We start from the raw sequence: 16348 nt of genomic DNA, 5'->3' as shown, positions 1-16348 counted from the left end.
CGTTTGGACACTTTCGTCCCAAAGTCAGTCGGCCTCGCTTAATTTATGCAAAATATTATGCCAAACATTCGGATGGTTTCTCTACTTTAGGCCTGAATTATAAGATATGCACTTTTTATTTTGTTGCGGCAGCACACCTGAAAATGCTGAAATATTAACTATGGGATTGTACAGTTTTGGTTGCTTCTGTGTTTCTTGGAAACATCTGGAGAGATTATTTTGCAGATGAAATACTGTCAAGCCATAAAAAACACAAAAGCAGGTCAGTGTGTACAATTTCATCTTCAATATTATCTAGCGATCTTCACACGGATAGCACCATTTACGACCATACGACTTGTCTGGCGTAGCGATAACTTACACAAGACAAAGCTTCCTCGTGAATCCGTGTATCTGACATTCGAATGGTTCAAATGGCTCTAACCACTATGGGACTTAACATCTGAGGTCATCAGTCCCCTAGAACTTGGAACTACTTAAACCTCACTAACCCACGGACATCACACACATCCATGCCCAAGGCAGGATTCGAACCTGCGACCGTAGCGGTCGCGCGGTACCAGACTGAAGCGCCTAGAACCGCCCGGCCATACCGGCCGGCCTATCTATCATTAAAAACCGTATCAACATCTCTACAGCAGTTCCTGAGATTAGGTTACACATACAGACAGAAAAACGTGGCGGGGGAATTTATAATCTGTATACATTATTCATAATATTTATAGATGTGAGTAGACTGTAGTCAAGCTTTGCTACTCTCTGGAGTCGGGGTAGCTGTTTACTGCTTTTCCCGCCAAATACCGCTAGCCTTTCTCGCTGAGCAGCCCGTACTTCACATTATTGCCAAAAGACGTCACAAGACGCCTACTAAACATCCAACAGATAACAATATGGATATCGAAAACTCATCATTACTATAATTATACATCACATACGCAAACCTTTCTTGTGAATCAGGCCGTCTACTAGTGCAAACCGTAGCAAATTCCGCGCAGTAGTTCGTAAGATCAGGCCACACACACACACACACACACACACACACACACACACACAGGGGGAGAGAGAGAGAGAGAGAGAGAGAGAGAGAGAGAGAGAGAGAGAGAGAGAGAGAGTTTAGGGCGAGCATTCACAACCGAATAAAAATGTAGGCCAACCAAACGTTTGCTATAATATTTTAAAGGATTAAAACTAAGTCCAGCGAAGAAGACACGAAAAAGTTTCAGAAACCCTTATTTCACTTCCTTCTGCAGCCACCAGCAATTGTGGAAAACGTCATGGTGTCACAAAACGGCTGTCACCTTCCAGAAGGACGTAGAGAATTGATCAGCTCGCGGACTGTGAATTCCAGTCCGTCCAAGTGCACTTAAGTACTGCTAGCCAGCGTAAGACACTTACCACATTAGATTACAAAGATAACTAGAAATAATTGAAGGGAGGACAGTCCCTTGCGCTACTGGTTCGTCTAGTAAGTGCGAAAGCGTCAAGGAGATGAAAATCGAATTCCAGTACGGACACTATAAGAAGGGTGCTGGAGATTGAAATTGATAGAGCAAGAACAATCGGGTAATTTATTAATTCCTCTCATAAACGATTTCACCTTGGGCGGAAAATCGAGGTATTTCGAGCTCATACGACGGCTTACAGGTAGTCTCATTTCCTATGCACCTCCGCGAACTGGACAGGAGAAGGGGAAATACAGCGAAATTAATGTGTCACAAAGTATTCTCTGCCACTTACCTCAGGCTGAATAGCGGAGTACAGTAGCACATTTAGGAATTATTCGTTCCCTCAAAGCGAGGAGCGTGGAATCACTACGCATGCAATAGGAACAGCTTCGTAGAAATATGCTTTCACAAACAAGCGTCCGGTGTTTTCTTTACGGATATGTTTAGTAATTGGAGCTGTAATGAACGAACATTGTTTCACAGCCATCTGCGCTATGGCATTGCCACTCACTACTGATACGAACAGGAATTCGAAATCCTCCCGAATACGATTCCAGTGTCTGAACCACAGCACCACACAGATAATAACATAGCCGCACCTACAGAACTAAAACGGAACACGCAATGTTATGATGGGTCCACGTCGCGTTGCATTTTTAAACACAAACCAGACGAACAACGATATTTCCGTAAGAGATCATAACTGCCGCTGCATCGAATCATCCCTCGGTTCACTGTTTCCGATGTGATAGTGAAGTGGAAACGTGAAGGGATACGTACAGCACAAAAGCGTACAGGCAGACCTCGTCTCTTGACAGAGACCGTCGAGAGTTGAAGTGAGTCGTAATGTGTAATAGGCAGACATCTATCCAGACCATCAGACAGGATTTCCAAACTGCATCAGGATCCACTGCAAGTACTATGTTAATTAGGCGGGAGGAGAGGAAACTTAGATTTCATGATCTAGCGGCTGCTCATTCGCCACACATCACGCCGATAAATACCAAACGACGCATTGCTTGGTGTAAGAATTGGACAACTGAACAGTGGAAAAACATTGTGTGGAGTGACGAATCACGGTACACAATGTGGTGATCCGATGGCAGCGTGTGGGTACGGCGAATGCCCGGTGAACGTTATCTGTCAGCGTGTGTAGTGGCAACAGTAGAATTCGGAGGCGGTGGTGTTATTGTGTGGCCGTGTTTTTCATGGAGGAGGCTTGCACTCCTCTTTGTTTTGCATGGCACTATCGCAGCACAGGCCTACATTTATATTGTAAGCAATTTCTTGCTTCCCACTGTTGAACAGCAATTCGGGGATGACAATTGCATCTTTCAACACGGTCGAGCACCTGTTCATAATGCAGGGTCTGTGGCGGAGTGGTTACACGACAACAACCACCCTGCAATGGACTGGCCTGCACAGAGGCCTGACCTGAATGCTATAGAGCATCTGTGGGATGTTTTGGAACGCCGACTTCGTGCCAGGTCGCACCGTCCGATATTGATACCTCGCCTCAGCGGAGCACTCCGTGAATGGGCTGTCATTCCCCAAGAAACCCTCCAGCACCTTATTGAACGTATGCCTTCGAGAGTGGAAGCTGTCATCAAGGGTAAGCGTGGCCGAACACCATATTGAATTCCAACATTACGATAGTCTTAGGCTTTCGATTCCGGAACCTTTCGCGAGCAATGCTGAGTTACCCAAACACTACTCGCGAAGCGCCATCCGACACTACTTTTCTCCCACTTTCCAAACTTAAGCTCTCAGAAGTGAAAGCACTGCCGGACAATGGCAAGGTTCTCGGTTCAAGTCCCGGTCCGGCGCTAAGTTTTACGCTTCCAGGAAGTTTCAAAGCAGCACACACTCCGCTGCAGGGTGAAAAAGTCGCTGCAAAATAAAATTCTTTGATACACAAGCGACCAGCGTTGTTTCTCCGTTACGGCTATTGTGGACAGGAGACAGGTACGCAAGTCGACGGTTCAGCGCATCCCAGACGGCCTGAGCGGGTCGGTCGGCGCAGACGGCTTGCGGCGCAGCTGAAGCTGTGACGTCAGGCGGTGATTGCCGCCGCTAACGGGCGCCAAGGACGCCGCGTTTGCGGAAAGTTGCAGCGGCCCGCCCCGTCACAACACGCCGCCACGCTACACTACACTGCTCAGCTCCGTGCTAAACCTACTTGCAAGCAAGGCGCAGTCTGCGTTGGAAGCAGAAGAACTTGAGAAATGGACAGTTGCTGAGCACAGTCGGATAATAATCTCTGACGACACAGGAAGTCGTGACAAAAAATAAAACAGCCACAGCCGTCCTTATGATTTTATTTTATTTTGTCGCTACCAGTTTCGACACTTCATTGCGTCATCTTCAGGCTGTTTTGATGCGGAACATGTTGATATGATCCCCATGTATTACCCATCAGTTGGCAGCATTACTGTATTCGCATGTAATGTGACAGCACTCCAACCATCAACTGTCAACGTTTCAGCACTCCATCAACTGTCAACATAGAATGAAATTTCCACTCTACAGCGGAGTGTCCGCTGACATAAAACTTCCTGGCTGATTAAAACTGAGTGCCGGACCGAGACTCAAACTCGGGACCTTTGCCATTCGCGGGTGAGTGCTCTGCCGACTGAACTACCCAAGCACGAGTCACGCCCCGTCCTCACAGCTTTAATAGCCTTTCTTCTGGGAGTGCTAGTTCTGCAAGGTTCACAGGAGAGCTTCTGCCAAGTTTGGAAGGGAGGAGACGAGGTACTCGCCGAATTGAAGCTGTGAGGACGGGGCCCGAGTCGTGCTTGGGTACCTCAGCCCGTAGAGCACTTGTCCGCGAAAGGCAAAGGTCCCAAGTTCGAGTCTCGGTCCGGCACACAGTTTTAATCCGCCAGGAAGTTCCAACTGTCAACATGTTGATAGTTGGAGTTGTGACACATTATCTGCGAATCCAGTAATGCTGGCAACTGAAGGGTTATGCATGGGGATCGTATCAACCTGTACCGCATAAAAACAGCTTGAAGATGACGCAATGAGGCGTCGAAACTAGTAGCGACAAAATAAAATAAAATCATAGGGCCGGCTGTAGGTGTTTTATTTTTTGTCACGATAGTAAACGGCCGTCCTTCCAGAGACGTCCTGCTAAAAGGATGGACATACAAAAACACTGAAAGTCTGTCCTAAGTTTCTACATACCGGGATTCTGTTGTTAAAGAAATAGCAGAAATTAGAATGTGCGTGAAGAGCTGCAACCGAGACAGCTGAAAAGACAAAGAGAAATGCGCTGAGTTGTTTGTGTTCCTACGAGAGCAACGGCGCTGGCGCCGCCGCTGCAGACATGGACACAGTCTGTGACAGAACGACGTAACGACGACGTCCGTCGACCAATCACCAGCCATCTATGCCACAACCCTGCCTGGCCACGGCATCAATAACCCTATCTTTCACGAAACTGTACGCCTTCTCCGTCCTCTCCCGCCAGAACTTCAACCAACTCCTACTATCCAATTTGAAATCTGTCTCCAGATATACCCTGCTTTCAGCCCTAGTCAGAACGCCCCACCTCACACCATCCTTCCACTTCTCTCCCTTGTCATTCCTTCACCTCAACGAGTTTTAGTCGACTGCGGTTCCACAGTTACACTCACCAATCCACCTCCACCATAGCACTGTCGTGCGCCACAAATATCGCCATAATAAACAGCATCATCATCATCATCATCATCATCATCATCAGCGATTATACTTCAACTGTAATATAAAATCTAGAAAGTTTTTAAAAACGTGGGAACTGTCCACAGATGAGTTTTTTTTAAACGTGTATTGTTATACGTTTCATGTGTCAAAACTTTTATGCATAACCTTTGCCTGAAGAGCGTTTTGATCCGCTGCCAGTCCACTACTTCGTGGGCAGCTGAAATATAATGGCAGCCACAAGAGACAATTCTCTCTTATGAAGACTGAGGAGGACTCCTATCAAGTTCAGTGCTCGGGAACGTTCTGCCGCGCGGCATTAGTCGAGCGGTCTATCGCGCTGCAGTAATGGACTCTGTGGCTGGTCCCGGCGGAGGTTCGAGTCCTCCCTCGGGCATGGGTGTGTGTGTTTGTCCTTAGGATAATTTAGGTTAAGTAGCGTGTAAGCTTAGGGACTGATGACCTTAGCAGTAAAGTCCCATAAAATTTCACACACATTTGAACATTTTTGAACGTTCTCAGAACTGACGCGACGTGTACGGATGTCGTCGCGAGAAATAAACAAACACACACACCACACACACACACACTAAATTACTTACGCGTTTCGAGCTGAAAATCATCGATCTGTAGCTCCTAGGAAAAAGGCTAGATAAACACACAGACAGGAAATCGGCCGCAAACTTGTCCCCAAGGAAACAATGAATAAAGTCAGAGTGCATCTTCTGGAGGTAAAAGGAGAGTCACATGCATAAAAGCAAATTATAAACAAAAACGTTCGTTATAATTATAACAGAATACAACTGTACCTGTACTATGGGTAGGCAATAAAATAGAATACTTTCCCAGAACAGCGTTCACGTGACTGACGCATATATGGACTTTTTCCCTCATGCTGATCTGAAACTGCAGAAAACGTCTAACCTTGATCAAGAAACCCGTATGACACAACAGACAACAACCGAACAACACAGCAGACACACTCGAGGGCACAAATGGTTCAAATGGCTCTGAGCACTATGCGACTTAACTTCTGAGGTCATCAGTCCCCTAGAACTTAGAACTACTTAAACCTAACTAACCTGAGGACATCACACATAACCATGCCCGAGGCATGATTCGAACCTGCGACCGTAGCGGTCGCGCGGTTCCAGACTGAAGCGCCTAGAACCGCTCGGCCACACAGGCCGGCACTCGAGGACACAGTTCGTAACGGCTAAGTCTAGCGCAGTAGAGAGAAATGTTCAGCCAAAAAAAAAAAAAAAAAAAAAGCAACTATTTCCCTTCATTGTGCAGGGTGAGTCAACGAAGATGTTATCCTAAAATACTTCTGCACCAGTTCAACGTACCGTAGTCCCGTTTTCGATCACATTATTTGTAGCAATGCTCTGACAAAGCGGCAAGTGCTGTTCTTCAGCACGACGCGAACGGTTATAGCAGTTTACGCCACAGCTCGAGAAATCTCTTGTTCCGCTTGATCTTCCCATCTTCCCGTGCCCTTATAGTCTGGTATTATCTCCACCACGTGCCTTAACGTTATTAATATAGTTTAGATTTTATTACTAACCGTTACTGTGAAACACGGACTTTAATATCTTCTGCGGTGCAGGTCACATGTAACAACAACAAATAATAACTAATAAAAATATCACAGTCACGATTCAATCCTATTTTCGAGTTTTCACTCTTCCCGTGTTCTAATGATATTTGTTGCTATATTCAGTATCTCCATGCCGCTGTAATTTACTTTCAAGATAGCAATTACAGTCAGTTTAATACTATCTTTGACATTTTCACTCTTTATTACCTTGCTTGAACGGTAGTAGCCAACGGCCTTGCCGCAGTGGTAACACCGGTTCCCGTCCGATCACCGAAGTTAAGCGCTGTCGGGCTGGGCTATCACTTGGATGGGTGACCATCTGGTCTGCCCAGCGCTGTTGGCAAGCGAGGTGCATTCAGCCTATGTGAGGCAAACTGACGAGCTACTTGATTGAGAAGTAGCGGCTCCGGCCTCGGAAACTGACATACGGCCGAGAGAGCGGTGTGCTGACCACATGCCACTCCATATCCGCATCCAGTTACACCTGTGGGCTGAGAATGACATGGCGGACGGTCGGTACCGTTGGGCCTTCATGGCCTGTTCGGGAGGAACTTACTTAGTTGAACGATAGTATCGTTTGTCCAGTCCTACAGATAAATTCTTGTTGCAATAACATTAATTGTAGAGACTTCCTAACAACAAAATTCCAACTTATACAAGGGAATCCCGCCGGCCGAGGCGGCCGAGCGGATCTAGGCGCTACAGTCTGGAAGCGCGTGACCGCTACGGTTGCAGGTTCGAATCCTGCCTCGGGCATGGATGTGTGTGATGTCCTTAGGTTAGTTAGGTTTAAGTAGTTCTAAGTTATAAGGGACTGATGACCTCCGCTGTTAAGTCCCATAATGCTCAGAGCATTTGAACCATGGGAATCCCTAAAGCTGGCTGAGCAGAGCCGTACAAATATGCTGCCCTGATAAACATTAAAATGGTAAGGGCTGAAGAAGCACTGAGAAACGGCATAGAAGAAAATATCAAAATTGGGGAAAACCTTTGCTGCACAGCAGCAAGGATGTAGCTGTTACAGTTAACACTTTCGCTTAAAATGAAATGAAACAATACAGATAGCACGCTCGACGAGGCAGATCTTTTATGTAAAAAAATATATCGCGGCTCAGCAGTACACACGTTGAAAACCCAGAAGACAACTATTTCTCCTATATTATGTTTCTGTTCCGCGCCACGTGTGCTTAGAGAGATGAATGCTTCAGCCTTCTCTTTCTCGTTCTTCATTCACCACGAATTCAACAAATCGCAGTACCATTTACCTGCATTTAACAAAAGTGGTACTAGTGATGTGGCACGCGCTACTTACGACGTAAAACAGTTTCAAATACACGCAGTCTTCTTCACTGTACACAGTCTTGCCCCTGTCTTCGTACTGAATGTTCCTCCTTGCGTTAATCTTGTGCCCCTCCTTGCAGGAAGACCAAGTTAAACACAAGTCGAGGTCGCGATGGGCGGTGTTTGTGTAGTCCAAACGTAAACACAGCTTCGTTAATCGTAAGTCCACGGAAGTGCGCCCAGCCCTTTGACGTCCGCAGACGGTGAAAAAGTGCAGGTCTTCCTCTCAGAGAGAGACGGCCTCGTCCTAAGCCGTCGGCACACGGACCGTGCATCCGAACGTTGAGCGTGCCGATTTTATGACGTCATAGCGTGGAAAGCACGTTCGGGAGTCTTTCCGAACGTGCAGAGCAATATCTGGCATGTCAGATATTCTGAGCGTGCGCCTGAGCGTTGACCAACGAGATGGCACAACGCCACCTACGTCACACGCACGCCGTCTCCCTTCAGTACAGAGTTGTGAGGTGCAATATTGGCATTCATTTCAAGCCTATATGTATATATGACGTTTCTGAGCACCAGCACATTGAGAGTCACTGGAAAACTCGTTAACTGTGTGATTCGTTCCAATAAAATAATGAGAAACATCATATTTGTGGTAAAAGAATTATTGTAACTTGCGTATTATGAGAGTAGGCTAGTTGAAGGCAGCGACACACTGAAGATCCATCTAAAACGCATTGTTCTTGGTACAATTTGTTATAATTAAATTTCAATTAGTAACATATCTACGAATAAGGTTTTCAGCACGCCGTAATACAATATGATTAGATAAAGAAGCGTGTTGTTGGATTAGCGTTATGACTAGCGACACTGTCCAGTGACTTTCATAGGGCGCTGGTTCGCGTCTTGACACTTCCGAATTCGCATTTTTATTAGGTTCTGATACTTTATTATTAGTTTAATATAAGTATATATTATAATATTTGATGTTATATAAATATAAGTTCACCTTTTTTGAGGGGGTGACTCTTTTCGATTGGCTTAATCTACAGGACAGCTTGCGCTACTTGTATAAAGATATTTTGCTCCTTTTTCTTTTACGCTTCGTAATTCACATGTTGCAAAGATTCTGCTACTCGGTAGGAAAAGTGATGAAGTAAGGCTGACCTTGGCGTTTTACTAAAATGTGGGAATGATGAAATAATGTTTATCTTATGCGGAGAAGTATTCCACATTTGTACCGCACTGCTTGTAACGGATCTTTTATAAGCCTGTGTCCTTGTTGATTGCACATGGTACGTTTTAATAGAGCTAACGTGGGAATTTTACGCGAGCCCATTGAGCAAACAGTGTGATTTACGAACTAGAAACATCCCTCAAACTGCCGCTGGAGTGCGTTGCGATCGCGTATACCACGTTGGGGCCCACGTACCGTATGCACAAGTCGCATCGTTCCTGAGCGTTCAGCAGCACGTTGAACTTGGCACGCTCAACGTTGACGTTCGACAGCACGGCCCGTGTGCCGACGGCTTTAGGCAGTCTGCCTCCTGCGTTGAGTGGATCATCTGCGTCCCTAGAAAGATTAGCACGCAGATGCCAGTTGTGCATTAATGTTCACCAACGATATTTTCAGCATCATCTACAAAGGAATACTCATCACACGTTTATCTGAACACCGCCTCTGAACATCACTAGTGCAGATATGCCAACTTTCAAAAGTGAAAAATCAGGAAAATTTTAGCGGTGTACTTTCGTGAATTACAACACATCCCTGACGATTAAAGTTGCAATAATTCAATAACAGTAACAATTCAATTACATTTACTTTATTATTTACATGTAAATACTAAATAATGGACATACCTGAGCCCTCGGACTGTATAATTTATCATTCAACATGCTGAATAATATGAATGATGAGCTCTGCAGGTATCTTTGGATTCACACACATTCAAATTTAGGGGGAAATCCCTTAAATTGGCAACACTGCGTTTTAGACACAACAATGCTAATCACTTCGCTTGGAACAACTATCGACTACTCTTTGTCCACGATAACGTCACGATTGCGCTGGTGCTACCAGAAGCGGAGGAAATTGGCACTAGTTGAAAGATATTCATTTGTCTCCAAACGCTGCCAACGGTAAGTTCCTCACGTCCTTGTAGATACGAAGCGCGATCTACGCCTACTTCCGATCCCGACAGCCACGGCACCAATCTACCACGTTAACGTAGACAAGTAGCAGCCATACTTTGTCATCCACCAATGTACCGAAGGCGCCGGATTTTCAAATAAAATAGTAAGGAAAGTATTGAAACTGTCGGGAGATCAGGAGGAAGAAGGAAAAATCGGGAGTCTCCCGCTTAAATCGGGAGAGTTGGCACATCTGCTAGTGCCAGTACCTTCATGGACCCCCAGGGCGGAAACGGTGAACCTGTTTCTTTTCTGTCACATAAAAGAGTGTTTCTTTTTATCTCCTCTAAACACTAAACCTTTGTGTCCGTAGTAAAAAAAAAAAAAAAAAAAAAAAAAAAAAAAAAAAAAAAAAAAAAAAAAAAAAAAAAAAAAAAAAAAGATTCAACGAAGAGTTGTACAATTTGTGACTGGTTTGTTTAGTCGCTTTGAGTCAGTCACAGAAACACATAACGGGCTGCGATAGGCGATGTTACAAGAGAAACATTGTGCATTGGGGACAGCCTTACGAAGTTCAGAGAGCCTGGGTTCCAAAATGAATCAAGAAACATTTCTTCCTCTAACGTACTTCACGCGTTCCACCACAACGACGTCGCTAAAATTAAAGGCACTAGGGCCCAAGCGAAAGGATTACCGATAATTTTTCTTCTGCGTAGCATCCGGGAACAAAATACACTACTGGCCATTAACATTGCTACACCACGAAGATGACGTGCTACACACGCGAAATTTAACCGACAGGAAGAAGATGCTGTGATATGCAAATGATTAGCTTTTCAGAGCTTTCACACAAGGTTGGCGCCGGCGGCGACACCTACAACGTGCTGACATGAGGAAAGTTTCCAACCGATTTCTCATACACAAACAGCAGTTGACCGGCATTGCCTGGTGAAACGTTGTTGTGATGCCTCGTGTAAGGGGGAGAAATGCGTACCATCACGTTTCCGACTTTGATAAAGGTCGGATTGTAGCCTATCGCGATTGCAGTTTATCGTATCGCGACATTGCTGCTCGCGTTGGTCGAGATCCAATGACTGTTAGCAGCATATGGTATCGGTAGGTTCAGGAGGGTAATACGTAACACCGTGCTGGATCCCAGCGGCCTCGTATCACTAGCAGTCGAGATGACAGGCATCTTATCCGCATGGCTGTAACGGATTGTGCAGCCACGTCTCGATCCCTGAGTCAACAGATAGGGACGTTTGCAAGACAACAACCATCTGTACGAACAGTTCGACGACGTTTGCAGCAGCATGGACTATCAGCTCGGAGACCGTGGCTGCAGTTACCCTTGAAGCTGCATCACAGACAGGAGCGCCTGCGATGGTGTACTCAACGACGGACCTGGGTGCACGAATAGCAAAACGTAATTTTTTTAGGATGAATCCAGGTTCTGTTTATAGCTTCATGATGGTCGCATCCATGTTTGGCGACATCGCGGTGAACGCACATTCGAAGCGTGTATTCATCATCGTCATACTGACGTATCACCCGCCGTGATGGTATGGGGTGCCATTGGTTACACGTTTCGATCACCTCTTGTTCGCATTGACGGCACTTTGAACAGTGGACGTTACATTTCAGATGTGTTACCACCCGTGGCTCTACCCTTCGTTCGATCCCTGCGATACCCTACATTTCAGCAGGATAATGCACTACCGCATGTTGCAGGTCCTGTACGGGCCTTTCTGGATACAGGTAATGTTCGACTGCTGCCCTGGCCAGCACATTCTCCAGATCTCTCACCAATTGAAGACGTCTGGTCAATGGCGGCCGAGCAACTGGCTCGTCACAATACGCCAGTCACTACTCTTGATGAACTGTCGTATCGGGTTGAAGCTGCATGTGCAGCTGTACCTGTACACGCCATCCAAGCTCTGTTTGACTCAATGCCCAGGCGTATCAAGGCCGTTATTACGGCCAGAGATGTTTGTTCTGGGTAGTGATTTCTCAGGATCTATGCACCCAAATTGCTTGAAAATGTAATCGCATAATATATTTGTCCAATGAATACCCGTTTATCATCTGCATTTCTTCTTGGTGTAGCAATTTTAATGGCCAGTAGTGTAGGTGTGGGTGCTGGCGTGCTGTGTACCCTCTGCCAAACACCGGACGGTGGCTTGCGGGTTACGGATGCATGTTCGAAGCGGGGAACGGATCAGGCGGAAGCGTCGGTTCCCAGCGGGCGGCTTTACACTGCGCCTATCCCGGGGCACGTCCCGCGTTTCCGTTCTGGAGAGCCTGCGCGCAGCACGTAGCATGCAGCGACGTGCGCCAGCCGACGAGAGCGCCGCGGCACGCCCGTCCGTGCCTGGCGCGGTCGCTCTCACCCCCAATATCAGTCGTCGCTGCACTTCATAACGCCTCCCTCAAACGCTATCTTCAATTTCGTGCAATAGCTGACGCAGCTGTTGTTCATGTTTCATTCCTACCTTTTCCTCCAGCTTGCGTGGAGATTCATAATAACCCATGGGTATAATTCATCTTGTATCCCATCATACCCATGAATCCGTACAAATTCTAAAAATGGGTGCACATATGGATGTATATATACTCCTCTCACATTGGACCGACAGATTTCAAGCATATCTGCTGTGTGTGTGTGTGTGTGTGTGTGTGTGTGTGTGTGTGTGTGTGTGTAATTATACATAGACACCCCATATTTGCTTGAAATCGGTCCACATACAGTCATGGAAATAAGTATTCATACAGTAGATGGTGACAAACTACGATGGTGTGTTGTGATATTAAATCACGCACAGACCCACAGCGCCGATACGAATAAGTACGATAATGTAGCGTCAGATAACCATGTTCTTGGTAATGAAGCTTCCCGTATGCCATAAATCTATTCTGCGAAAATAAAATATATTAAACTCCGCACGGTATATGACAGGGCAAAATGTATTCATACAGCAGACTACTTTCAACCAAACAAGCGGCTGACGCAGCCCCAGAGTGCATCCCACACTTCTGTAGTAGTGTTGCGGCCGTGAAGCAACAGCACGTTGGACGTGGGTACCGTGGAACAGCAGAATGGGCCGCAAGGGGAAGGAAACGACCATTAAGGAACGAAACGCCGTTGTCGCCCAATATCTTCAACACAAGTCGTATGCCGAAATTGCGATCATCATAGGACGAAGCTGAGCGACTGTGCAATCTATCATTAAGCAATATAAGGACAGATATGTTGTAATAAACAGTGAACGACACGGTCGTCCACAGAAACTTACAACAAGAGAGACCAGAATGCTACTAAGAATCAAGAAAAACCCGAAAACGACAGCGTCGGCACTATCCGCATATGTACATGACCACTTCGGAAAGGACATCACTCCAACGGCAGTTCGTACCATTCTCAATCGTTCGGGCTACAGAGTCAGGGTCCCGGACGAAAGCCCTACATCAGCAAAAAGAACAGGAAGTGACGGATGGAATCCGCGAAACAGCATGTATCCAAGACAGCAGACTTCTGGGATACTGTATTGTTTAGTGATGAAAGCAAATTTAATATTGTGCACACTGATGGTAGGATCTTGGTCTGGAGAAGACCGAATACATACCTCGACCAAAACAACGTTCAACCCACGGTGAAGCACGGAGGTGGTGGAGTGATGGTATGGGGCAGTATGTCAGCCTCCGGTGTCGGAAAATTAGTGTTTGTGGAAGGTACCATGGACAGATTTGTGTATATGAACATTCTCAAACAGAACTTACAACAGTGTTGACGCCTTGGGTCTTCCTAGAAATTATTACTTCCAACAGGACAATGATCCTAAAGGTAAGACGCAAACTGCCCGGCTGTGGTTGCTCTTCAACACTCCACACACCCTTAAAACACCAGCCCAGAGTCCGGAAGTGAATCCCATCCAACACTTGTGGAGTGAGCTGGAAACACGAGTGAGAAAACAAGAAATTCCGTAGTAAGGCCTCTTTGAAAGAGGCTCTCCTTCGAGAATAGGAAGGTATCACGTCGGAAACTACAAGAAAATTGGTCCATTCCATGCCACGGAGGTTGCGAGAAGTAATACATCGGAAGGGTATGCATACGAAGCATTAAACATGTTCTGGCTTTGTTAGAAGTGTCATTTTCTGTTGGTGTATGAATACTTAATTCCCAGCTCAGTAGAGAACTTGGCAGAGGTTTTTGTATTTTGTTTTGTAAAGGCTTGTTCACTCTCGTTCTATACCAGCATAGCTGCATTGGCGACTGTCGAATGTGTATAGTGCATATCCAATTAGTGTTTTTGGTTTCGTATTGTCAATAAAGGCAGTTTACTTTTTCACGCTCTAGTGTATGAATACTTATTTCCATTACTGTATACACTGAAGCGCTAAAGAAACTGATATAAGCACGAGTATTCAAATACAGAGACATGCAAACAGGCCGAATACGGCTCTGCGGTCGAGAACGCCTATGTAAGACAAGTGTATGGAGCAGTTGTCAGATCGGTAACTGCTGCTACAATGGCAGGTTATCAAGATTTAACTGAGTTTAAACGTCGTGTTAATAGTCGACGCACGAACGATGGAACACAGCATCTCCGAGGTAGTGATGAAGCGGAAACTACCCCGTACGACCATTTCACGAATGTACCGTGAATATCAGGAATCCGGTAAAACATCAAATCTCCGACATTCCTGCGGCCGGAAATAGATTCTGCAAGAAGGAGAGCAACGACGACTGAAGAGAATCGCTCAATGTGACTGAAGTGGAACCCATACGCAAATTGCTGCAGATTTCAATGCCGGGCCATCAACAAGGGTTAACGTGAGAACCATTCAACGAAACATCATCGATATTGGCTTTCGCAGCCGGAAGCCCGCTCGCATAACCTTGACTGCAGGAAACCAAGCTTTACGCCTCACCTGGGCCCGTCAACATCGAAACTGGACTGTTGATGGGGTTGGGTTGTTTGGGGAAGGAGACCAGACAGCGAGGTCATCGGTCTCATCGGATTAGGGAAGGACGGGGAAGGAAGTCGGCCGTGCCCTTTGAAGTGAACCATCCCGCCATTTGCCGGGAGCGATTTAGGGAAATCACGGAAAACCTAAATCTGGATGGCCGGACGCGGGATTGAACCGTCGTCCTCCCGAATGACTGTTGATGACTGTAAACAAGTCGCCTGGTCGGACGAGTCTAGTTTCAAATTGTATCGAGCAGATGGACGTGTACGGGTGTGTAGACAATTTCATGAATACATGGATCCTGCATGTCAGCAGGAGAATGTTCAAGCTGGTGGAGGCTCTGTAATGGCGCGGGGCGTGCGCAGTTGCAGTAATATGGGACTCCTGATACGTCTAGATATGGCTCCCACGTACGTAAGCATCCTGCCTGATCACCTGCATCCATTCATGTCCATTGTGCTTCCCGACGGATTTTCGCAGTTCCAGCAGGAGAATGTGACACCCCACACGTCCAGAATTGCTACGGAGTGGCTCCAGTAACTCTTCTGAGCCTATTACACTTCCGCTGGCCACCAGACTCCGCAGACATGAACATTATTGAGCATATCTGGGATGCCTTGGAACGTGCTGTTCACGAGAGATCTCCATCCCCTCGTACGGATTGACGGACAGTCCTGCAGGCTTCATAGTGTCAATTCCCTCCAGCACTACTTCATTAGTCGAGTCCAATTAGGCAGGTGTTGGTACACCGCTCCCGAGGCCATCTCTACTTCCGGAAGCAGTCTTGATACGCCTCTTGCTGGATCGCGCGAAGCGACGTCTACGAATTTTCTTTGTTCTATCGTTGCAAGTCTTTGTCCTTTCAGCAGTGTGTTCAACTTTTATATATATAAAAGACCGCAATGGTCAAATCTGGTGAGTACGGAGGATGAGGCAGCACAGTGATTTCGTTTTTTGTTCAATCGTCACGCACCAACAGGGATGAATGTGCGGGTGCATTATTGTGATGAAAGAGCCATTGGTTGCCTCTCCACGTTTCAGGCCATTTCTTCTCACATGTTCTCGCAGGGGGTCGCAACTTGTACCGACCACCGATTACCAGTTCTTCTCTGTGGCTCGAATTCACGATGAAGTAATCCTTCCAAGTCAACGAAAACTATCAGCATGGCTTTGACATTTGACCTGACCTGGCGATCTTTTTTTTTTTTTGCTCATCCAGAACATTTTCCGA

At 46.3% G+C, this 16348-nt stretch overlaps 1 protein-coding gene and 1 pseudogene across 4 annotated transcripts in view; one reads left to right on the top strand and one right to left on the bottom strand.

Moving 5' to 3' along the window:
* The window catches only part of LOC126461814 (protein yippee-like 2), a 654536-nt gene that overhangs the window by 231956 nt on the left and 406232 nt on the right, over positions 1–16348 (bottom strand). The gene's annotated exons all lie outside the window — the stretch shown is intronic.
* Positions 6958–7075, top strand: LOC126424918 (5S ribosomal RNA; annotated as a pseudogene).

This window comes from Schistocerca serialis, chromosome 1 (assembly GCF_023864345.2).
Source record: "Schistocerca serialis cubense isolate TAMUIC-IGC-003099 chromosome 1, iqSchSeri2.2, whole genome shotgun sequence".
Classification (NCBI taxonomy): Eukaryota; Metazoa; Arthropoda; class Insecta; order Orthoptera; family Acrididae; genus Schistocerca; species Schistocerca serialis.
This window is presented reverse-complemented; position numbering and strand designations above follow the sequence as displayed.